At 40.8% G+C, this 25,840-nt stretch overlaps 2 long non-coding RNA genes across 2 annotated transcripts; one reads left to right on the top strand and one right to left on the bottom strand.

Moving 5' to 3' along the window:
- Positions 1-431: 431 nt before the first annotated feature.
- LOC116046383 lies at positions 432-8,015 on the bottom strand. Its single transcript, XR_004104127.1, has 2 exons — positions 7,975-8,015; positions 432-521 (listed from the first exon to the last, which is right to left on the bottom strand). It is a non-coding gene; the product is annotated as an uncharacterized LOC116046383 (long non-coding RNA).
- Positions 8,016-8,203: 188 nt separating this feature from the next.
- Positions 8,204-18,240, top strand: LOC116046336. Its single transcript, XR_004104109.1, has 3 exons — positions 8,204-8,270; positions 16,002-16,008; positions 18,230-18,240. It is a non-coding gene; the product is annotated as an uncharacterized LOC116046336 (long non-coding RNA).
- The last annotated feature ends 7,600 nt before the right edge of the window (positions 18,241-25,840 follow it).

Below are 25,840 nucleotides of genomic sequence, written 5' to 3'. Positions count from 1 at the left end.
GGCGTGACATGAAGCTGCCAAAGCTATGCCACATTTAGAGTTGATTGTGATTTATTTTAGGGAATCTGGCGTAGGACGTGCGTGCGCACGGTTTTATAAATCCGAATATTTCTGTACGTACTCACATCCTAATTTTCGTCCGTACGCCACTTCTGACGCAAATTCGCCGCACAGTTTTATAAATGAGGCCCCAGGTCTGGGACATGTTTAGCCTAGCGTGAACACTGGAAGCAGAGGGCAACCATTAGCTTAATCTTTGCCAAATCTGCTGTGTCTTGGTTGTGTTCAGACTTACAAGTGTGCAAAACTGGCAACCCTTGTCAGAGGACAAGAGCTCTGAAATGTCTCATACAGTCACTTGGTTTAGTTGTATAACAAATAGTCTATATCCACGACGCTCCACTTCCGGGATTGCTAGGTTGCCGGATTTCGGCCGGATGTTTGTCACCTTCCACTTTGTTTGTGTTGGAATTCTAAACTCCGGTGGATTTCTGAGGACTATGGTTAACTGCTCCTCAGATCTATATCTATTTTGCAGTGGCACCATGGCTCCGCCCGGCGCTTAGCGCCACCCATGACGATTGTGATTGGTTTAAAGAAATGCCAATAAACCAGAGCATGTTTTTTTTCCCATCCCGGAATACTGTGTGGACTATCCAGACCCTCCTCCGCAGCGCTGTGGAGGAGGTCTGGCAAAGCGAGACTATTTAAAAAACTAACTGATGCATAAGCTCAATACAAATGTCTTATTTCAAAATGTGTAAGACACAAGATTCAATGTGCAAATAAGATAAGAAGCATATTCTTACACTTTTGATGAAGCTAGACCAGAAGTTTCTCACTGTGTCTACCATTAGTGCTACCGAACAGTGAGAGATTAAGAAAGAATAAAGAATTCAGAAATAAAGAGCAGTCTTCTGATCCTACAAACTCCATAGCTTTGATGTTTTAATGTATCACAGTAGCCCTCACTATTTCAAAGACTTACAGTAGTTTATTCAAATTAAGGACTAATTCTCTGCTGTAGCTTTCGTGGGAGATTTTAAGGGAAAATATCCGTTATATTTTTCTGAATATACTGTTGATTCACGTGTTGGAGCACATGTGGCCATGATGCCTTGTGACATTCTTCAATAATTGTATCAGTAGCTGCTGTTATTTGCACACATCAAGGGTTGCGTTAGGATTATTGAAAAACCCTTGTTTAATGACTCATTTCTCTTAAATATGTTGCTTTCAGAGCATCTAGGTAAGTCATAGATGTCTGTTCATTATCAGAGAAAAAGCAAACGCACACGCGCTGCACACTTAGACACACATTTTCTATCCATTAAGCTGAAGCAAATGTCGTGGGAGAGCTTGTTAGGGCTGTAGAGTGCCTTAATGTGCCGGGGGATGAGATGAGTGATGGAATAAAACAAAGGAGGGTTGGCGTTGTGCCTTTCATCCTCCTGTGTGTTTAGCGGCAGACGTGTTATTAGTTTGTACTCTGATTAAAGACGGGGCTCACCTAAATGCCCGAGAGTCGCTCATTCTATTAGCCCTCGCAAACCTGTGTGTGCATTATTCAATCACTACCTTATTCTTTTTTTTTTGGTGAGGGGCAGTCAGTTTTGATTACTCCGCAGATTACAGTGATGGCTTTATTGATTTAAATGAATATCCATTATTAACTTTAACCTTCTCTGCACAGTGGCAACAGTTGTTTAAGGTGTTATGAAGAGACTGCTGCATGGATCACAACCTAACATTTTGATTTGAAAAACATTCTTATAAAGAAAAAGATAATTTAACATTGTAAATATATAATTAATGTAGTCTGAATGCTCCTCGTCCGGTGACGTTGGTGGTGAAGTTAGTGAAGTTTAACCACAGACGTCTGATATATTGCCGAGATCAGGCTACATGATACTGTATCAGCCAGACCCAACGGATACATTGGAGTAGAGTTTAGATTCTCTGCCCGAGCCCGAACCGGACCAGACCCGATCCTCAGGCTGGGCCGGGCCGGGCTGATATTTTCCACCGCTGTCCTTGGGCCGGGCCGGGCCCTTGATCAAGCATTTGTGTTTTTTTAATCATTACTTTATTAGCCTTATTCGGTGGGGAGAAATCTATGCCTCTCCAGCTTCTCCTGTAGCTTTGGGTGTATGTCTTGCATTGACTTGAGTGTGAGGTAAACTGGGCTACATCGTGTCTACCGTGGCGAAGTACAGTATTAATTAGGTGATCGAGACAAGAAAGTCTCCTATATGGTTCCAGGGCTTTGATTATGTTGGTGCCTTGATCTGTTTCTGTAGTTCAAACAACTCGGAATTGTAGTTGAGAACGTCAATTATAACGGCCCACATATAAAAAAATTGTCTGGTTTAAATCGGGCTCGGGCTCATAATTACAGTTAATGTGTCGGGCCGGGCTCGGACGCAACGTGCTCGGGTAGGGTCGGGCTTGATTTTTTGGGCCGATCTAAGCTCTACATTGGGTCAAAAAGGTGCTTTTGGGTGCAACAGTTGCTCGTTTTATACAGTGCGGTGTGTCATAGTGGAAGAAAAGTGATGCAGCAGCTAGGTATTAAAGCAATATCAAAGCACTTTTCCTCTTCGGTCCCCCTACAGGTTGGAAGCGGAATTGTCCATTACCGTTCTCATTCGAACTACAGATCCGCTACCCGATCTGGCAAACTTGCATAGTGCTGTTTTAGCCGATAGAGGGCAGCAAAGCGAATGCAGAAGTGCCGTTCACCCTGTTACGAGTTGACGAACCACTGAAACAATTTTGGAAACATTATTTTAAGGTACAAAATAATCTTTGGTGTTGCTTTACCACTAACGCAGTTTGACAACTTCTATGACGTGTTGTGTAACGTTGGTCCAATAAGATTTGGAATAAGAATACGGTTTGTCCTAACGACACATGTAAGCGTTTTCTGATCCGCACACCAATATCGACAAGACATCATCATTTGTCAGTATCAGTCTAAAAACGTTACAAATCACCGTTGGAAACACTATGGTTAAGGTTAGGTTTTAGCACAAAAAAGAGAAGTGCTCACTACGACACAGATTTAGACAGATTTGTGAACAATATTTGAGAGAAATAGGCCTTTTGTGTACATAGAAAAAGTCTTAGGCTAGGTTGACACCGCAAGTCTTAATGCCTAATTCTGATTTTTTTGCTCGGATCCGATTTTTTTGCATTTTCGCTTTTATTTCAAAATGTTTGCGTAATGGCAGGTCTGTGTGACCAGACGACCAATTTGCACGTCAGGACCGCTACGGGCCTCCACCAGAGTTTCCTCTGGCTTCGCCCTCACACGCGCTCACGCTCCACCTCCCCGACGGTGCGGGCGAGACAGGCCGGTGGTGCGCCCGACCCCGAGGGACCGGGATCCCACCTCAGCCAGCGCACGCCGGCCCTCACTTTCATTGCGCCACGGGGCGACCCTCTGACTCGCGCGCGCGTTAAACACCTTGGTCCGTGTTTCAAGATGGCTCGGGTGGGTTGCCGACATCGCCTTTTTTACGTGAGCCGATCCCCGCCCTGGCGACGCGATGCGGTTGGGGCACACTGAGGACAGTCCGCCCAGGTTGACAGCTGCACCGGGAGCAGGGGGCCCCTCCCCGCGGGGAGAGAGGGTTATTGAGGTAAAAGTCGCATCAAATCCGCCTTGGTTGTTCACACTGCGGCCGCATTGAAAAAAATCAGATCTGAGTCTGATTCAGGACAACATATGGAAGTGGCCTGAATCTGATATGAAAAAATCAGATCTGGGCTAGATTTCAGTGTTCACACTACTTCTGGAGAAGTCTGACCTGGTCACTTGACCCCCCAAAAAAATCGGATTTGGGCCACTTTTGCCTGCGGTCTGAACGTAGCCTTAGATCTTTGAGTTCAGCTCATGCAAAATGGGGGCAAAAACAAAAGTGTTGCGTTTGTAATATTGTTCAGTGTATATTTAAAAAAAGAATCCAGAAACGCATAACAAAACAAACAGATTTCCCTAACATTAGTTATTTATGAGTCCTCACTAAAATAATATGCTAATACAGTTTAAAAATAAATTTGGTTGTTTTATTGTCACAACAGAACAGAGGAACATCAAAATGTATTAAAGTTCTGATAAATAAAATGTCTAAAAATACAAACTTAAGATATGAAACTTAAAGGGTTAAACAGGAGTGTTGCCGACAGGGACGTTGTAGAGCGCCCTCTAGTGGACAAACTACGCAACGCCAACACTCAGAACATGGTTGAAGTCAGTTTTTATTGTATTTTTTAAATATTCATTTATCGGCCATTATAAATGCCAATACCGATAATTTGGAAAATGCCTAATATCGGCCCGTCGATATATCGGTGGGACTCTACAATCAATGCACTGAAAAGGAAATGCCTTGGGCGTGTTTGGGGTTAAAGCAAAGCCTGGACCCAAGAGAACCTTCCTTTGTGACTATAGATCATTAGTGTGACGGATTAGACTCTCTGGTGATTATCTGGTCCATCACAATGATCCATTCTGATGGAAAAAAAACGTTAACTTTTTGTGATTTAATCTACATACCTTTTTGATTTCACCATGTTCATTCTACAGACGTACAGCCCTTCTGAGTGCTTCACTTTATTTAACACCATGATGGATTCAGATATCATCAGTCTGTTGGGACCCCGGCACTGACTGCTGTTCAGTCTCATTTTAAAGGGAAGCAGAAGCGCTTATCTTATCTGACAGGCGAAGTTTGTCATTCTTTAAGCTTCTGACAGCTCGGCTACTGTCAGTGGCTCACTTATAGGTCAAACTGCACGACTGCTCGCGGTATTTATTCGAAGTTTGGAGTTAAAGATGTGTTTTTTTCTGTCATAATAGTCCCGTGTGTCACTTAAACATACATTTCTTTTTTTGTGATTAACAAAACATACAACTACAATATTCAAGACCATTCAACAAAACTGTAACAAAATAGACAATAAGCCATAAACCAAATAAACATATGTATAAATGACAACACCATGAGCCCATCATACACGTCTCTCCCCAGCACAAAGCTTCTTAGGAGCCCTCCAGAAAGTTCAGGTACTTTCCCCATTTTCTAGTGTAGACATCCAATCTGGAAAACCGTTTGTATGACATCTTTTCAAACGCCGCCACCCTAGCCATCTCACAAGCCCATTCTTGGATTGACGGCACCCTTACATTCTTCCATCTTCTTAAAATAATCTGTCTGGCTATCATTAAACTAGTCTGGACCCAGATTTTTATGTGCTTATCTATTCCACTTAGGGTTGACCCATCTCCTAGAACAAAAAATCTTGGGCTGAATGGAACCTGGGTCTCTGCAACCTGACATAGCTTATCATGTAAAACATACACTTCTTAACCCCACCCACAATATTTTCTTAATCCTAACTAAGTGGTTTTACCCTGCACGTCGAAAAATTACGGCAAGTTCTGATCAAAACGCATCTTATATTTCCACATAAGAAGAAAGCAAACACCCCTGTTTATTTTCCTGCGTGTCTGATGGAGGGTGGGATCAGTCCAGCCAGTCATCAGTCCCCACAATGGCTGAAAGCTGTGAACTGTTGCCAGGTGATGCTAATTTATTACAGACCAAAGTGCCTGTGGAGTGTGTGTGTGTGTGTTGGGGGGGGGCTTCTGGGACTCCTGGGATTCGTATATTGTCCATTGGCTCTACTCTGGGCTGTGGATGTCCATCTTTTGTCCTTGCAACTGAAAATTTTCAGTGATGCAGAGCTAGCAAGTCAGCGCTAACCAGCCATGAGCAGCCTCTGTCACACTCTCCGTTTCTCTGCTGGTAAGACAGGGAGCCTTCTGGAGCTATGACAGCCACTAGCAGCACATTTACGGCCCTTTGGAGAGAGGCACTGTGTTGGTACTTATCTTGTAGCTCGGCCAGCGTCTCTACTATGAGAAGCACTCTGCTGTGTGTGGGGAGTGTCAGGACATTGTCTAACCCCTGCTGTTTATCGCGGTTAACTTTACTTTTTGTCAACCCTAAATATCTTTTTAAAGGTGCTGTAGGTAGGATTGGGAAGATCCAGGATTTAGCCAAAACATTTGAACATCAACAACTTCTCAGTCCCTCCCCCCCTTTCCGCTAAAGCCCAAAACGGTCTTCTAAGTCCCTCCCCCCACAAGGGAGAATGAATGTGTGTGCATGAGCAGTGATTGACACGCAGTTAGACAACCCCCCTGGCCCCGATTGGTGCATCTGAACAGGGAGCGGTGGATTTTTGAAAATCTCACTACAGGCTGTAGGTGGTGGTGCCTGAGGAGCTGGATTGTTTTTTTTAAATGACCTGCTTCATGTAGTTCTACTGGAACATAGGGTCAGTTTCAGCAAATATGACAGAAAGTTAGTTTTATAAGTCTTACTTACTGCATCTTTAAGCTCTGAATATATCACAGTGACCGTATCAGTGGGCTCATGTTGTGTTTACTGCCACTGCAGAGAAATAGTAGTAATACATTTATTTTATATAGCATGTTAAAAGGTACTCAAAGGCACTTCACATAAAAACAAATGCAAACAGTAAAAGCAGTGAAAATATACACAATACAGCTACAACAATGAGAAATACCACAGATATTAAATTAAAATTTTAAATAGGTGGGTTTTAAGTGCAGTTTTAAAACGGGGGAGTGAGGGAGAATGTCTGGGGCAGTGATGGTGAAGGCCCTGTCCCGTCTTGCTGATGTATAACATTTTTCCTTATCTACCTCGCTAGTTACCAGCAGCTATGTGTGAGAGGTTGCTTTTTGTACTTTCTGTACTATAAATCCTCTACGGTCGGTTTTTGATGCTTCATATATAAAAAGAAAAACAAAGGCACATGAGAGGGAAAAAGATTTAATGTTGGTGGATGAAGCACACATTTTTTTTTACTGGTCAGAGAACAGCTGGACTTAACATTGAGCAATTCATCAACAGGGTCTTAGATAGTGAAGAGGTGTGTTCCCTGCACTCACCACTTGTCCCTTGTGCCTCTCTATAAAAATCTGTCCACATTCATTTTACACATTGCTCTAGTAATTTTCATATTGTATTCATTTTCAGTTTGCTCAAATTTTGCCACTGCTTAAGGGTAAACGTTCAGCACTTACTACCCCGGGTTTGTTTGTGTTAAAGGAACACACCGACTTATTGGGAATTTAGCTTATTCACCGTAACCCCAAGAGTCACAGCCATCTTCTAACCATAAACAAACCGGGAACTATATTCTCAGACAGGTTTGCTGCAAAGCAAATCATTCCGCTCAAGTACTATATTCTTCCGCCTGAGAATATAGTTCCCGGTTTGTTTACGGTTAGAAGATGGCTGTGTCTCATGTTACGTTGTTTTTTGTACACGCTGTGACTATACAAATCACAACATGTAAATAGGAACATGTTGCTGTTATTTTGTCACTTATTCGGAGCAGTAGGCTAGCTGGAACCATTCACCTGCATGTACTGTGACGGGCTGCTGCCTCTGGAGCCGTCAGACAGCCTTACAGCACCCACGGAGATGAGAAGGGTATGTATGGACTTGTCTAACTCTTGGGGTTACGGTGAATAAGCTAAATTCCCAATAAGTCGGCGTGTTCCTTTTAAAAGTGTTACATTTAACATTGACTTCTGGTTAAATTTAAAGCGATCACACAACCACAGTTTAGTTTCAGTTAGATTTGTTAACTTGCAGGTTTGAGTAGTCAGAAAAGTGAGAACACCAACTGCCGGACCATAAATTGAGCAATTCATCGATAAGGTCTTGGTCAGGGAGGAGGTAGTCTATATCGATGACCATTCATTTAGGGGATTGCTCCGGTGCCGTCAGAAGATAATAATAATAAATTGAATTTATATAGCGCTTTTCACGAACTCAAAGTCGCTTGATCCGCCACCTTCCGCTTTTTTGTGTTGGCGTTCTAAACTCTGGTGGATTTGTGAGGACTATGGTTAACTGCTCCTCAGACCTCTGCAGGGTAAATCCAGACAGCTAGCTAGACTATCTGTCCAATCTGAGTTCTATGTTGCACAACTAAAACAACTTTTGAACGTACACACGTTCGACCAAAACAAGTTCCTTCCCGAGGCTATTTTGCAGAGGCACCGTGGCTCCGTCTGGCGCTTAGCACCACCCAAGACGATTGTGATTCGTTTAATGAAATGCCGATAAACCAGATCACGTTTTTCTCCCATCATATGCTGTGTGGACTAGCCAGACCTTCCTGCGCAGCGCTGTGGAGGAAGTTCTGGCATTGCGAGACTAGTGAGGAGGGGACAGACTTATCTATCTAAAATACCAACACGTTTAAGAAAGTTTAAATACAGACTGTCAACGAGGTGATGAAAGCGAGACATCTTCTTTAGAGCAGCAGCTCCTTCAGTAATCTCCCCTTTAGTCACCACTAATTGCGATCATTATTCCAGCGAGACAGCGAGTGATTGCATTATAGCTGTCGCTCCAGTCCAGACTTTTTTCCCCATTTCATTCTGTCGCCTGAATCCCTCCATGGCTGTCAAATCCATGCAGTCCCCTCAGATCCCCTCAGATCTATAAACATCCTTTGCAGCAGCGTCATGGGACCAAAGACTGGAAAAGAGAACAGTGCCGGCCGGGTAGTTTCTTTAGACAGGGGGAATTGAGTGACTGCAGGAGCAAAATGGCAGAGACACATGTTCCTTGAGGGAAATGCATTTTTTGTGGTTTTAACTTTGTTCTTTTCTTTTCTGCTCAATTCATCTTTATAAAGTTGTTACAGAGGTTATGACTGAAAGAGAGGGTTATTCACAAAGAAAAGCTGCCGCAGTGCCACTGAGCTGGGAAATTAACCCAGGCTGCACTTAGCAGTGCAGGGGTGTAACCGTGTCGAAGTTAGTGAATCTGATTCAAGGGGAAAGTCTGGCTAGTCCACACTGCATTCCGGGATGGGAGAAAAACGTGCTCTGGTTTATTGGCATTTCTTTAAAACCAATCACAATCGTCTTGGGCGGCGCTAAGCGCTGGACGCAGTAACATTGCCACTGCAAAACAACCTCGGGAAGGAACTTGTTTTGGTGGAACGTGTGTACGTTCAAAAGTTGTTTTAGTTGTGACTCGTGCAACATAGAACTCAGATTGGACAGATAGTCTAGCTAGCTGTCTGGATTTACCCTGCAGAGATCTGAGGAGCAGTTAACCATAGTCCTCAGAAATCATCTGGAGTTCAAAATGGCAAGACAAAGAAAGCGGAAGGTAACGGACATCCCCCCAAAAATGAGCGGCACCTGAACAATCCCATGAATGAAACGTTGTCGATATAGACTAAGGGGAAGGTAATGAAGTGCTCACACAATCTTCACTGCCCAAAACTGAAAATTCAATTGTATTGGCCTTAACTATATACGTTTGTACATTCTCCACTTTGTATTTTTTATCTTCATTTTTTGAATATTTGTTCTTGTATTCTATTATATTTATTATTTCATTTATATTCTGGCTGATATTTTGCTGCTGTAGCACCATAATTTCCCATTTTGGGATCAATAAAATCTGTCTGTCTGAACGACTGAACGACCGACCGACTGCCCGACCGCTGACCCCTGACCCACATTGAAAATTCAATTGTATTGGCCACGTTTTGGAAATTAAAGATGGCAAGTAAACATCTTTTAGAAAAAAAGTTATGTTTTTAATAACAACAAAAGGTGTCAGTCATTATCTTAAAAAAATGTTTGTTATTAATAGGAACCAAATAGGACCAATATGAGATGGTCGTTATATTGACTAACCATTTTTGTATCAACTGAAAGTCTGCTTAATTCCTGGCATAGCCCCCCTTAAATAGATTCCACCAGCAGCCACTGGTGGTTGGATGTACATTTGGGAAGATAATTGAATTCTGCTGCCATCATAGAAGTAAATGGATTTGTGTTTGTGCTTGTTGAATGGATCTTGTTGAGGCGGACTGGGAATTGTTTCCATGTCACACTATTGATTGAAGTAATGATCTTCTCTCAGGTCTGCTAAAAGGGCAGATAATGTCTAGAAATAGATAAGAACAGCATTTACGTTATATGTAATTACACGGTATTGTGTGGCTAGGTAGAGATTAAAACAGGAAAAGGATGCATCAGTTTACTGTATAAATGTTGTGTACAGTTTGGCCACCTCTCATAAACCTCAGGTGTGTCCAGGTAAACACTGTGATCCTCCAACACATTCTCACTCCACGTAAAACACGGAAACTTGGTCAAGTCCATTTGGCGTTGTTACTGAAGCAAAAAGTCTCCTTTAACGTCAGATCTAAACGTGCTTTATCTAAACACGCTGGGTCTGGACTGGGTTAGCTTTAGGACAAGATCGTGGGTGGGCTTATAAAAAGGTACGTTTACGTGATACGCGTGACAAAAACGGGACAGTTGGGTTTAGGAAATGAAGAACAGGACAGTTGGGTTTAGGAAATGAAGAACAGGACAGTTGGGTTTAGGAAATGAAGAATGGGACAGTTGGGTTTAGGAAATGAAGAACGGGACAGTTGGGTTTAGGAAATGAAAAACAGGACAGTTGGAATTTCGGTGTTTCATACTACTCGCTACCTTCGCTCTTAATACTACGTCATCTTCACGCGCCACGGAACTGCTGCTCTGCCCGATGCGTTCCATACAGACACCGAGGGGTGCTTATTGTATCTGACGCTAAGAGCTACTGGCCAAGCGTCCGTATTTTACAAGTTGGGAGTGAGAACGGGTTGGATCCTCACTGATGCAGATGAAGCAGAGAAAATCAATTAAATAAGCATATAACGCCTTGACATTTTTCTTTTTCAAGGCAATTATGCAAAGGCATCAGTACAAGGGAAGTATCCCTAATATATTTTTTCCACACCGCACGACTCTGAAACGGTCTCAAAAATCGCATGTGTCCGCTTACAAGATAAGACAACTCAAGCGTGCCTCATGTTTTATTCAGAACTTATGCCAGTAAATGTTTTGCCTCAGTCTGGACTAGATCCACATCTGTGACTACATCTTGGCCGAATATTACAAAAAAGCGTCGGAGCCAATCTGTCAGGGACACGATCACTTCATTGGAAATCAAATCCATCATCCTTGACGTTGGCTGGAGGGGATATAGAGAGAGTTTCATTAAAGAAGAGGCTGTGGTTAATTGACAGACATTGATGGAGTTTGCTCGCAGCATAATTCTCAAAGTCATTCTTATTTTTGCAGCATCTCACATCTCAATTACAATTGTGCTATTTAGAATATTTATTCTATATTTTATTTGCATATTATTCTTAATATTTTATATTGCTACTCTGCTCTTGTTACATTTTTTTATATATCTGATTGTATATATTTATGGCACATATATATATCTTATAAGAACGTAAGTGAAGGAGAAAATTATATTTCTTATTTGCACAAATCCTTCATTAGAACATTTGAAAAACACACTTAAGAGAATGCAGTTATTTAACTGTTGCAATTACAACAGGAAACACACACAATTCTGCACAAAATATGACAGTATAAGTTATCAGAACTTAAAATAAATATACACTATAATATAGTAATTCTGCAAAATTCGGCAATTTCTTTTGGGGGGGGGGAGGGGCACTCGAAGGGGGTCTCGCCATGGGTGTAATTCAATGTAGAACCGCCACTGAATATAGCCTATTCATACATTCTTTTTCTCATGCGAATAGGGTAAAGTTTTTAACCTTTAGATATCACCATGGAAATCACTGAGTTGATTACTTACATCAAGACAAACAAAAAATGTATTACAAGTTTTTTGAAATTGTTTTTTAACATGGGCAAACGTTGCATAATCTAATTACGTATGTGCTAATTTGCATAAATACCACAACTGATCTAAACATTGGGTATAGCCAGGTGAAAATGTCTTGATCTCAATCTTGTTGACATACAACAGTAAAAGACTTAATGTTAAGGTCTGAATGGAACCCATTTAGGCTACCCATAAGCATTAATACATAGAGGCAGGAAGAACTGCTTTACACCAGCCTTTATTAATTATTATTGCAGAGATGGGGTTTGGGGCTGGGTCCGTGAGACTGTTTTTGGGGGATGAGTCTGAAGGAAGAACAGAAGATAAGGGTGAGGAGAATGCAGAAGACAAAAGGTAGGTAAAATAAAAAGTGGCTGGATCAAACAATCAAATTACGTACACACCACTAGAGAATGGCTGGTTTAAAGTACTTCTTCCTGCCTCTATGTATTTATGCTCACGTGTAGCATAAATGGGTTCCATTCAGATCTTAACATTAAGTATTTTACTGTTGTATGTCAACAAGATTCAACAAGACATTTTCACCTGGCTATACCCAATGTTTAGATCAGTTGTGGTATTTATGCAAATTAGCACACATGTAATTAGATTATGCACTGTTTGGCCATGTTAACAAACCAAGTTTAAAAAACTTGTAATACATTTTTTGTTTGTCTTGATGTAAGTAATCAACTCAGTAATTTTCATGGTGATATCTAAAGGTTTACAATTTTACCCTATAATGACTAGGCGTATGAATAGGCTATATTTGGGTCTTTTTCTAAACTTTCCCCTAATGGGATTCTTCGGGGCTTTTTTTCCTTACTCAGGACATATTGAGGATACAAAATCAGTTGAGTTTGCTTCTGTTGCAATTTGGCCTAGGTTGACCCCTATTTTGGCTTAAAATGACTTGGACTACTGTGTGAATGTCTGAATGTATTTTCACAATATCGCATCATTTTAACCTCAGCTCTAAAACCACGTCATTTCCATCACTGCCCTTCGATCAAGTGCGACTAAACTTTCCAAAAATGTCCTCACTCTCAAAGTTAAAACAAATACAAGCACAAATGAACCAAAGATACTGAAATCAAAGGAAGTGGATTTAATTCCATATTTGCATAAGATAGTCTAATTGCCTGAATTCCTATGCACAATGTTAAAGCAGAAACACACACTCCTTAAAATAACACACACACACGCACACAGAGAGAAATCCTGCACTTAGTAATTAGAAGTAATTTACATATAATTGTCTTATGTGGAAAGAAAAATAAATTAATATCTATTAAAACACATGGAGCTGGTGTAAAATTCCTAGAGAAAGAATATGATGGAGAGAAGGGACCGAAAGAATAACTGAGGAAAAGTTAAATTATAAAAGTGGAAAGGAGTGAGAAGAGATACGTCCTAACTGAAGAATTTAAAGTGCCCATATTATGAAAAAATCACTTTTTCTGGGATTTGGGGTGTTATGTTGTGTCTCTGGTGCTTCCACACACATACAAACTTTGAAAAAAATCCATCCATGCTGTTTAGAGTGAGATACAGTTTCTGAATGTGTCCTGCCTTCAGTCTCTGGGTGAGCTGTTCAAAATCGGCACGGCTTGTGACGTCACAAGCCGAAACAAGCAGGCTAAACGCAACCATTAGCTCGTAGCGTTAGCACGCTAATGCTAACGCTAGCATGCTACCTAGCAAAGCACTTCTACAACACACACAAGTTCACCATAATCTACAAAAGAACTACTTACATGTGCGCCCTCATTTAGAAGTCTCCCAGCTAATCCTGCCTTGTAACTGACCGAAGTTGTAGAAACAGCCTTTCTTTTACTGTCTATGGAGCTAGCTAGCTGACATGATCTACACCTGAGCTACTGAGCATGTGCAGTGCAATCAAAGATAGTACAGAAGAAGAAGAAGAAACGAGGTCTCACTCTGTAGCTAAAACAGAGACCAGGTGAAAAGAGGATCGGCAGCAGTGAGAGAGAGCACTGCAGTACAACAAAAATATGGTGTTTTTTGAAAATTAAACCATGTAAACCTATTCTGGTACAACCTTAAAATACAAGTATGAACCTGAAAATGAGCATAATATGGGTGCTTTAAGAATGGCAGGAAGTTGGAGGGAAGATACAGTAAAAATGTACATGCAGGTAGAATTTACAAATGTGTCATCCTGCGTCACAAAACGCAGCATTTCTTTTTCGCAGCATCTCATTTTCTCCAGGACTTTGTCATGTTCTGTGATTAAAGTAGCTCTGAGCCCCCTCATGGTGAAATCACAGTCAAGTTGGAGGGAGCTTTTGAAGCCATCTGCCTCGTTAGAAACACCTTAGCATGCACGCCAGACGCACGATACGTCCTCCGAGGCTGGGGATTTAGACGACGTCCTGCAGTACCTGTGGCATGACCACTTAAAAAAAAAAAAAAAAAAAAAAACACCTTCCAGCTCTAAATTCTCTGATCCTCAGATCCTTGAAATGTATGCAAAAACCTCATCAAGTAATTTCACAAACACAGGCGTCGGAGAGAAACATTTGAAGTCCTTTGGCGATTACTGAGAAACTGACTGTAGATGTGTGTTCTTCATCCGCCAACAGTGCTGTGGATTGATCCGTGTTGACTGATTCTAGTCCTGTCTGAGAATTTATGATTCCAAAAGACTCCCTCTTTGCCTGGGGGGAATCTCATTTAGCGCTCTGGTCACGGGTCCAAATCAAAGTTGGCTGAATTAGAGGTTTTCTCCTGGGTCTGACTATTGAATAACACTGAGTATACACAGGTACTGTATGTTCAGACTGCTGATAGATCTTTTTTTTTATTATCCTTCATTCATCTAAGGAAGATTGACTGAGTATATACACTCTAATGCAGTTACATACACTCACACCTGAGAACAGCCTGTCCCTTAAGTGTGAAATGACTGTTAGTTAAAATGACAAATAACTCGCACTGTTTATGAAAAGTTAGTACTTCAGTTGTATCAGACCCCTTTAAATCCTGCAAAATTTAAATCCCAATGCCATTTGTACATTTAGCTACGAAAAGAAATGCACTGTAATTTGTATGTATTCCATGTATTTATTAACGTATGCCCAACATTGACTGCCACTGTATAAGACCGGAAAGATAAAACACAGGGCTTTTAAGCGGGGGAACGGAGTTCGTGTCCCAGAAGAAGTTAAGGGGTAAACACAAGACTTTTACCCAGTAATCGTGTGTTCGTGTCTCGGGATTACTACTCGAGGGGGCCGGTGTTTTAAACCAAACCACAAACATTTTTTTTCTAACCTTAACTAGTTGTTTTGGTGCCTAATCTTAACTGTCGTCGCTGCATGACAGGTAACTTTTGTAGGTTAAACTCAACCGTCACATTACAGTGACCGGTACCCGGCCCACAGTTACCTTTTCTCGGCTAAACTTAACTGTAACGACCGCTTAACTGTCACGTGAATGGACGACCAGTCAGGGTTGGGTACCGTTCACATTTTTATCGGTACCGGTACCTGAAATTCAGTTCCGGTACCCAACGGTACCTTTTTTTGTTACTTTCCCCCTGTAATAACAAAAAAATAATTTCAGTTGTAAAAATAATTCCGAACCTATTTAGTTAGTTAGTTATAAATTAGTTATTCAGTTACAAATTCTGAAAGTAACTACTTACTTCAGAAAGTAACTATTGCGTTACTTTCAAGTAAATTTTTAAATGCTCAAATGTGACCCCACCTCCACCCCTCTTTAATGGAACTTAAATCTAACAAATCTAAACGATGGGGTCCTTATGGGGGAGTAGGTGATAGAGCGAGAGAGAAGTGAGAGAGTGACGGCGATTAGCTTTTGAGCGAGTACCGACTCTAGAGTCATATAGTAAGAGAAACAAAGTGTCTCCCCTGTTCTTTCTGACCACGGTGGAAAATCTGTAGCAGGAAAAGTTAACCATCTCCTTGATTTCATAACGCCATACCTGTCGCTCTCTCGTTGACTGACTCGCTTGTGTTCTTCACTGTTAGTAACGTCGTTATTTATAACGCTGTTATTCCCATCACTGTCAGTCTGTCACCAGGGCATAGAAACCACTGTTGTGTCTGCCTGTCTCAGAGGAAGTGAATGTTAACCGCACTGCGACCGCAGTTTTGAAAACTGTTTGCAACCGCAAACCATACTTGCAACCGCTTTTCCGGCATTGCTGTGACTCACTGTACTTGAACAAAACTGCAGAGGTGACGTAGCTTGCTTGAGTTTAATTTAACCGACATAATTTGGTCGGTACCCAAAAAAGTACCCAACTCTACCGGTCATACGAAGTGTTTTTGTACGATATCATACAAACCCGTTAAGAATGCGTTGACCAATGGCAGGGTTGGTGGTTCAATCCACACCTTCTCCTGTCCACATGTGAAATTGTCCTTCAGCAAGACACTGAATCCCAGTTGCTCCCGATGTTTAGGCCATCACCTTGCACGGTATCTTGCCGCCATCAGTGTAAGTGTGTTAATGGGTGATTGTGAGGCGCAAATTAAATAAACAATAAATACGGAACAAAGTCGATGCAGCAGAACCCGAGAGAAACTTTTTTCTTCCAAGAATCCAAGAAGATTCAGTCTGAGATTTGGGTGTGTTCTGCAAGTAGCGGCTAATGCGGGGGTTTTCTACAGTTTAGATCAATAAATGGAAACCCTTCAGTGAACTGGATCTAAATTAAATCCATGTTGTGTTTTATCAGCTGTATCAAAGTTGACATCCACTGTCAGTATATAAAAACGTATTACTATATATAGTTAGATTATCACTTTAACTGACAGTCGCTATTGGCGAGACAAAAGAGGAAACCTGGAGCGCTAGTGTTCAAGCCTGCTGCTGAAAATATTGAAGAGCAGAAATAAAAAAGCAATCCATCAAGCAGCGGCTCACTGACATTTTACTCATTCTGATGACATTTCTATAGATCAGAGCTGTATGGGATTTGATCTGGCGAATAAGCATGTTAGTGATGGTGGTATTCTTGGACTTGCTCCCGTGGTGAGTTGAAAGTGATTATAAAGGATCTTGAGGCAGACTTGACGAGAATCTGCTTGTGTTTTGGTTTGGCCGGGACTTATTTCGGCTTTATACTGCTGCTCTGCTGCTGCCTCTCCGAGCACTGACATGCTGTTTTCACAAATGGCTTTCTGTCACTGATTTCTCAGCCAGGTATGTCCTCACAAATGCATTCATACTCAGGGGAAGGAACCAGATGGAAGATAAAATGGCCCCTATTATTTTTATTTAAAGTGCTGCTTGTATGGATGTATACCCTCTGAATAATTACTTGCCATCCCATTAGGATTTTTAAAGTTAAAGATTATATTTAAAATGAAATTCTTTTCCGACATAAGGCACTATAATAGAATTAATACTAGAATACAATAAAACATTTTGAGGATGTACTTTGTCTAATGGACTGAGTTATGTTAAAAATGGTTTCTAATGTTTTGTTCCCCCTTTCCTATACAATGCACCAACACCACTGCAACCTGCAGCCTAGTTTAATCAGTTTAGTGAAATCTGAGTTGAATCAACACGTCTAAAAGAGCAATTATCATTTTCTTAGTCTATATCAACAAAGTTCCACTTCTGGGATTGCTCCGGTGCCGCAGGAAATTCTGGCGGATGCATGTCATATCGCCGATGTCCGTTTCCTAGGACTATGGTTAACTGCTCCTCAGATCTCTGCAGGGTAAATCCAGACAGCTAGCTAGACACTCTGTCCAGTGTCTCGAGTTTTCTGTTGCAGGACTAAAACAAATTTTACCTTTGAACGTACGTTCCACCAAAACAAGTTCCTTCCCAGAGGCTGTTTTGCAGAGGTAAAATACAGAGTAAAATGCAGACTTGTAACTTGAGTTTTCTTAATTCTACAAAATGGTTTAAGATTAGGCTATGGACATGGAATCAAATTATTTCAAAAGAAATTACGAGTTAGTCTTCATTCAAACTTCATTATTTCAAAAAGAACGCAACAAGCCCGCACCGCTGGAAAACTTTGTAAAAAATCATATTTTGCACGGCTAGATATAAATGGGAATATTAGTGGAATAGTCACTTTCATTAGCCATGTAAACAGCTTAGTCGGAATATCGTCTTTTTTGGAATAAGGGCAAAAAACGGTATATTATGTGCATGTAAACATAGTCACTGATGTCCACATTTCATTCACAACAAAAGAATGCATTGCATGCAAAATGTCTATCGTGAATTATTTTTGATCAAATGAGAAAAAACACAATGTCATACTCCAAGCTAATGATGTACTGTATAACTATGATGTATGGACTGTATATCTTACCATGCATTAACAATATTTGCAGTGTTCACAGAGACTTTTTAAGTAAAAAAAAGAAATTGCGAATGCTGTTTTCATTTGTGCACTGTTATCACAATTGAAAAAATAAAATAAAATAAGCCAGTAAGGCATTCATGCTTTCTGTGGCAGAGTTCCAAAGTAATTCATTCCCCTGTTTGCTGGATAGGTTGTTTTGACTTTCACTTTGCCGTCTAACTTTTCAAGATGATAAATGTGCAGCGTTAGAATTAGCTTATGGTAATGTGATGCTTTTATTCATTAGGCACAGACAACATGCACAACTATACCCTTGACATTCTTTGAATGATTTGTTTGAGCCCAGTTTCTATTGTGTACCAGAGCATTCAGATACTACCTTTTGAGTTTCAGTGAAAGCGCAGTAACTGCTGGGATGTTTGAGTCGGTTCTTGCTGTTCTCTGGCTTTGAGTTCTGGCAAACATGCAATGCTCATGAAGACTACAAGTTTGAGATGCATTGTGGGTATTGAGGACACCAGGTTTTGATAATGAAGAAGAATGCGTGGAATAAAAAAAGACAATATCTCTGGTTCTGCTGCATCGATTTTGATCCTTTTTGTTTAAACTGTCCAACAGCGTTATAGGGATGCCATGCTAAATCTGTAGAGTACTCTATTTAGTTATTATATTATTATTATTATTATTAGTTATTTAGCACATTTAAATGCATTCTATACACATTATAATTCTTAGTAGCATTTCATACAGAGAATATATTGATATTAATTCACAAAATATGTGTGCAGGGTTGAGCAACAACCTCCACACATTATTTTCATGAACTGGCAAAGTTACACCGTTATAATATAGAAATGTATTGCGCTGTGCACGCTAAGGGTTGGTGTGAGGGGCTGATCACTGGAGGTAGAATAAAAAAGTTGGCTCCATATGTACATTATATCTCTATTTATTCTGACCACGTTTCGACCCTCAGGCCTTGTTGATTTGAAGAAGACCTGAGGGCCGAAACGTTGTCAGAATAAATAGAGATATGCTTATGGAGCCAGAGTGTGCAACACTTTATTTTCAAAGTTGTCTGAAAGAGGGCAATAGAAGGTGAACTGTACAAAAGTCTCAATAACCTTTTGGTGATGAATAAATACTTAACTAAATAAATATCGAAAGATCAGACCAGAGTCGAGCAGCATTTAATGAGCTTGAATCTGATTAAAATCCAAATTCTTACCATGAAATATGCTTTTGCAGAGTCACACTCCCCATCTTTATATACATCAGCAGATTTTCTCCCTGTTGATATTTAACAAACCCCATGGACATCCTGTCACTGCTGGCAAAATGTCAGAGTTGCTTCATACCTAAAACTTTCCTGGCTGTAAGGAAAAATTTGATTCTCATGATGCTAATTTTTTTGCGTGTTTAACACGGTTGTTTCACAGTCTCAGAGAACTAAAAATTTATAAATATATGCTGAATAAAATGAGACCTGATCAAGCCTCAGGGAACAAGAATCTGACTCCGACCTGATGATTTCAGAGTCAGAATTTCAATATTCGTCCTCAGATGCTCTTACACTGTAAAAAATCATCAATCATGTCATCAGTCTTTAAACTTCAATGAATTCTTGATGAAATGTTGTCCTTCCCCTTCTTGGTGAACCCACTTTCCCTCAGCCGGCCTTGACTACTTACTGCATTTCCCAAAATGTAATTCCCCTCCTCAGAGAACATGCTCGGACTTCTTCAAAATGTCAACAAGTCCTCCAAATGAGATGTCCAAATGTCTTGTTTGTAATTGCCCTCCAGAATGAATGTAGTTTTTTCTGATCCAACGCAGGATGACATTATTTGTCTGATCTTGCATTGCTTTGGTTAAGATTTGGTTAGGTTTAGGCACAGGAATGGCTTGGTTAGGGTTAGGGTACGACCGTGTCCATGCTCACAATGACAATGCTAGCATGCATGACGTTCAGCAGGCATAAAGTTAACCAAGTTTCATCATCTTAGTTGAGCATGTTTGCATGCTAATATTTGCTAATAATCACAAACCACAGTACAGCTGAGGCTGATGGGAATGCCATCAGTGTTGCAGGTATTGGGTCATAAACGATAGTCATGGCGCTACATGAAAAGTAAAGGGATCCCCTTTACACCTCAGATTAACATTCATCCTGATGGGGACATGAATGTTGGTAAATTTCATAGCAATCTATCGAGGAGACATTCACTGTCTGTCTGTCCACTTCTTCTTGTGGGTATTTGATGGTTAAATGTCCAAGAGAAATAGCTGCATTAGAAAGCATCAAGCAAGCACTTATGTGTTCATTTGCAGTTCAAAAGATTTAAACTGGGGTAAATTGCTTTTTTAACCTTGACTTCTACACTTTTTTTTTTTGGAACCTACAAATCACAAAATCACTGCTCTGTAAACCTGCTGAAAGACTTTCCACTATTAAACGCCACTGTAGCTGCGATTTGACTTATTCTGTGTTCCTCCAGAGGATCAAACCCTTAATACATATACACAGTATTTCAGAATGAACAGTTTGATTTTAGGAGCTTTAAACGTACCTGTGCTTTACTGACTGTCAAACATCCAAATATGTCAATGAAATCATCAGAACCACAGTGACGAAACAACCCCTTGAAATATTGTATCCCTGTCTGACCATACATCTCTCCCTAATGGCTTCTGTTGTGACCATCCATAAAAACAGGGTTTTGATCTTTTGCGCAGGTCGCAGGAGCAACGTTTTCCAGACCTTTTCCTCCGCCAACAACTGCAGATACAGTACATCATCATCTGTGGGAGCATTACAGCACACATTATTCAGGACATTATTACGAAACCTTCCTGCAGGTCAAAAGGCTATTTTCAGACCGAGGTGCATCAGCACACACACTGCATCAGTGGTGGAGAAGTCAACACACACACACACACACACACACACACACACACACACACACACACACACACACACACACACACACACACACACACACACACACACACACATATATATATACACACACACACACACACACACACACACACACACACATATATATACACACACACACACACTAGCTTTTCTGACACAACAGTCAGTATGTTTATATGCACACCAATATTCCACTATTATTCCTTATATGACAATATTCCGAATTTGGTACAGGTCATGTAAACATGACCTGTACGAAACATGATTATTTGGGCATAATTTTCGAGGTATTCTTTGGGAATGTATACAGCGCATTCGGAATCTGCTCAACCTGGGTTTTCACCATAGACTGTATATAAGAATGGACCAACAGATCTCGTTGCTCTGGGTGGAGACCAGTGAAGGCCAATAGAAGCACTTTTCTGGTGATGGCTAGGGTTACTGCGCAGCCTCCAACTGAGAGAGACAACGTAAATGTGCCGTGAGCAACGTGTCTGAAAGTTGTAAGTCTTCTGGTAGCCAAGAGAAATCTCAATCATTCCCAATCTTGCAGAGACAGAGAGCATAGGTATATGTAAGGAGATTACATAGGCACAGGGTAATTATTGCTAACTAAAATGCTAGTTAACATTAGTAATTACACTTAAACAGCTAATGTGAGACGAAACTGCCTGCGAGCTTCTCCTGTACTATACGGTAATTCCTCTACTATGCGACAGTAAGTCGCGTGGTTATGACACAATCGTTAGCCTATTTATACAAAAACGTCTGCTACGGAGCCATAACGTGAGGTACAAGGTAATGGAGCCTTTTATACATTGTCGTGTTTCTTTAGAAATGAACAATGGACAAATAGAGTCTTTAAACTCTTCAGATGTAAAGTTATTCGCTGTCAAAGTGGCGCCAAAATGAATGGCAGTCAATGGAATGCTAACGGGAGGTGATGGCTTTGTAGCATTAAAATGGCGCCATAGGAGGTTCGCGGTCAGAGGAGAGGCTTACCCCCTTGGTTTTCACGCCCAGTTTACGGTCTGTTGCCTGTTTACGGCTTATTGTCAGCTCTGTGCGTTGCCATGGTTGCTGTACACAAATCAATAAGACAACAGTTTGCAAGGCTGCAGACCCGATAAGAAGAAACCCAGCTACTTTTAATCATTATCAAAGACTTGGATATCAACAGGTTTTTGAACATGCCCGCACATCGCTATGCTGACCTTATTAAGGAGCTGGTTGAAGGAATGAAAGAGGGACGCTGTGTTCGCACGGTCCAACAAGTCCTTCACAGCTGGTAAACTTAGAAATTTTATTTATTTTGCATGGCTACATGTAAACGGGAATATTAGTGGAATACTCACTTTCATTAGCCATGTAAACAGCTTAGTCGGAATATTGTCTTTTTCAGAATAAGGGAAAAAAACCCGGAATATTATGTGCGTGTAAACGTAAACAGTGTTTCCTCTTTTGTTTCCCGTAGCAGTTGGGGCGTTGTCGTTGGTTTATGTTTTCAGTGCAGCACTATAACACAGCTTTTTAAAAACTTCAATCAGTGAGTAACTGTGGACTCTCCATGCATTTTGTGTCAACTCTGGAAAGATATTTAAAGCTGAGTGAGATTAGATGTAGACGAGAAAGAAAGACACACACACACACACACACACACACGCAGGCATGCAAACACACATGTATGCATGATTACCACACACCATCCTGAATGGCTGCCATGCTTACAAGGGAATGTACATAGCACGTCATGACAGAATAGTGGATCTAACACTGAAAGACATCAAATCACTTCTCACCCGCAGTAAGAATGTACAAAAATTCTTGTGTAAAACATCAGTGTTCCAGCACTGCAATAGTAATTCTGATACCTTCTCACACCTGCTTGCCAATACACCACATGTTGCTGTGGTCAATGAGGAGTCCAGTGAGGTGTTAATTTTAAAGGTTGCATGCACCTTTGATTCTAGCATGGAGGAAGCTTTTTTGACCAAGGTCATTAAATACCAACCGCTCCTAAACACCATCTCAGAGCTAGGCTATAGGGGCCGACTATTTGTTTTCATATTTGGCAGCCTAGGACACACACACACACACACACACACACACACACACACACACACACACACACACACACACACACACACACACACACACACACACACACACACGGGCTGGTTGTAAATGGGCTAGGTCAGCTTGGGGTGCCCAAAAAGAGGGCTAAACGGCTAGCAACTGACTGTGCTCTGTCGGCTATTATAGGCAGCCACATATATGGTGAAGACGCTGTTACTTCTACCCATAAGAACAGGGGTATGCTTAATAGTATGAAGACCTGCTGTATGCTAATGGTCCATGATTTTGTATATGTATTTAACTGCACCTATAATATTTGTCCAAGTAAATTCTTCTTAAATAAAGTGTGTGTGTGTGTGTGTCTGTGTGTGTGTGTGTATGTCTGTGTCTGTCTGTGTCCCTCTTTGTATTTTCCTCACCAGTCTCTTTCTACTCTTTATTTGTACTCTGGCAGGCAGACAGGCAGGCTTTTTAGAACCCAGAAGTCGATTCCCGGCGTCCAATTTACAACCACAGCACCACTGTGTAAACAAGAACCAAGATGGCTGCTTGTCTGTCGGTCCGAGCCTTCCACTAATAATTAGGGCCTATTTTTAAATGTCTCCGTGCCGGCTGACTGGCCGGGCGACTGGCTGCTGCATGTCCTTTCTATATTTATGCTGAGAAGAAAACACGTACAGCCGGGGAGAGGAACAAGTGTTGAGAGGAAAAAGAAAGGAAACTGACAACATCTGTTTTCAGCCTTTATCTTTCTCTCTCGCTCTCACAGGTCCATTAACGATGATGGGCTGGTGGAAGATAAAAAGCAAAGCTTCAGAGATCATTTCATACACTTGTGCATGTTCTTCACCTTATAGGGCTGAAATTAGTGCAGTTTGTCTCTTCACAATACCGGGAAAACGCTACAAATAAACTGCAACACTGACAGTTACTCAAATCTTAAAAAAGCAATGTCTTTCAAGCGCCCGCCGATCGTGTAAGCGAAAACGGCGTGGCAGTTCTGATGCAAATGTCTTCTGATGAGAACATTTTGTGGAGGAGATTAATTTTCAGAGGAAGGAAGGTCATCATTTATTTTAGATATTTATATATAGATTTAGATACAAATTATTTGAGATTAACCCTTATGTTGTCTTCCTGTTCTTCACTTTTTTTTTTCAACGTTTTTGACGCCATTTTTTTTTTTTGGTTTGTTTTTGCTTTTTCCAACGTTTTAAATTATAAAATTTTTCTTCTACACATTTTCAGCGCTTATTTCTACGTCTCATATTTTCAATTTGACCCGAAGCCAACACAAGGGTTTTAAGCTAATTGGCCAAAGATTTTTGTCTTCTGAAATGTGAATCTAAAACTGTCATTATCTTCAGTGGGAGAATGGGAATGGAGTATGTTAAGGCGGGAAGAGGAAGCAAAAAAAAAAAAAAAAGTTGGCCCACTCGGTTGTAAAGAACAAATCCATGCGGAAATTATCATCCATCCCCCTCCGGGTAGGGGAGAGAAAGTTTTGCCGTTGCCACAATTAGGGGAAGAAATTACAACATGTGAATCTGAGCAACAGTGAGGAGAGGAGGGAAGCATGTTTTTCTCAGTAGTTCATTGATCATCTTCACATGCAGCTGATTCAAACTCAACATTAAAAATGGCACAAACATTTACGACGGTATAACAAGCCGAGCAGAGGAAAGAGGGAATGTGAGGAGGTGAAGAGGAGGGACAAAGAGAGAGTCTTACCTACTTTTAGCCTCAAAATGTAAAGACACTCGCTTAATAAGATAAGCTGCGCCCATGGGCGTAAATCTCATCTAACAAAAGGGCGGGGTGACAATAAACACAGAATTTCTCCCACGAGTCCCACCGGACTTCTGTGTACCCTTAACTAGGATTGGGCATCGAGAACCGATTCCTACTTGGAATCGTTTCAAAAATTACAATTCCAGTAGAATCGTTTTTTTTTAATTTTAATCGTTTGGAATCGTTTAGAGGATCATCGCTTCCCAATTTACCATGCGCAAGTTTTGGTTTCCGAGGCGGCCAGGCGCTTGTGTTGCAGCCTTGGAGCACAGTAAGCAGCGCTCTAGTGTGGCTTTAACTTACATTGAAAAAGCCCTGAGAAACTGCAAACCATCATTTAATCAAAATAAAGCATTCCTCTTCTTTGTGAAAATAGGCATGTGACCCGTTTCAACTCCGCCCCTAAAAGAATCGAGAATCGATAAGAACCGGAATCGAAAGGAAGAATCGGAATTGGAATCAGAATCGTTAAAATCCAAACGATGCCCAACTCTACCGTTAACGTATAAGGAGAAAACCATGCAGTGGACCAAACCACTGTGAGGCAAGGGGGGGGAGGGGGGGTGGCCACTCAACATGTTTCTAAACTTAAAACGCATTAATTGTATCTCAGACAATTATTTTATATTATAAAACTGTGTTTCTGCTCTTCTATTATTGCACTTTTGCACTTTAATTATTATTTATTATGGTATGCACTGTGTGTATTATTATAATTATGAATTAGAACTAATCCTAGTGCCTTTAAATTGCCCCCGGGGGATAAATAAAGTTATTTGAATTGAATTTATTGTAAGCAGAAAACACCAAGGCAACTTGATTGTAAGTGAAAACCAACTTTGTCATCAATCTTATTTTAATTCTAAATATACTCAAAGTATCAAATGTAAAAGTACTTATCATGCAAACCACCTTCTTTCATTGTATTAA

Source organism: Sander lucioperca, chromosome 16 (assembly GCF_008315115.2).
Source record: "Sander lucioperca isolate FBNREF2018 chromosome 16, SLUC_FBN_1.2, whole genome shotgun sequence".
In the NCBI taxonomy this organism is placed as follows: Eukaryota; Metazoa; Chordata; class Actinopteri; order Perciformes; family Percidae; genus Sander; species Sander lucioperca.
This window is presented reverse-complemented; position numbering and strand designations above follow the sequence as displayed.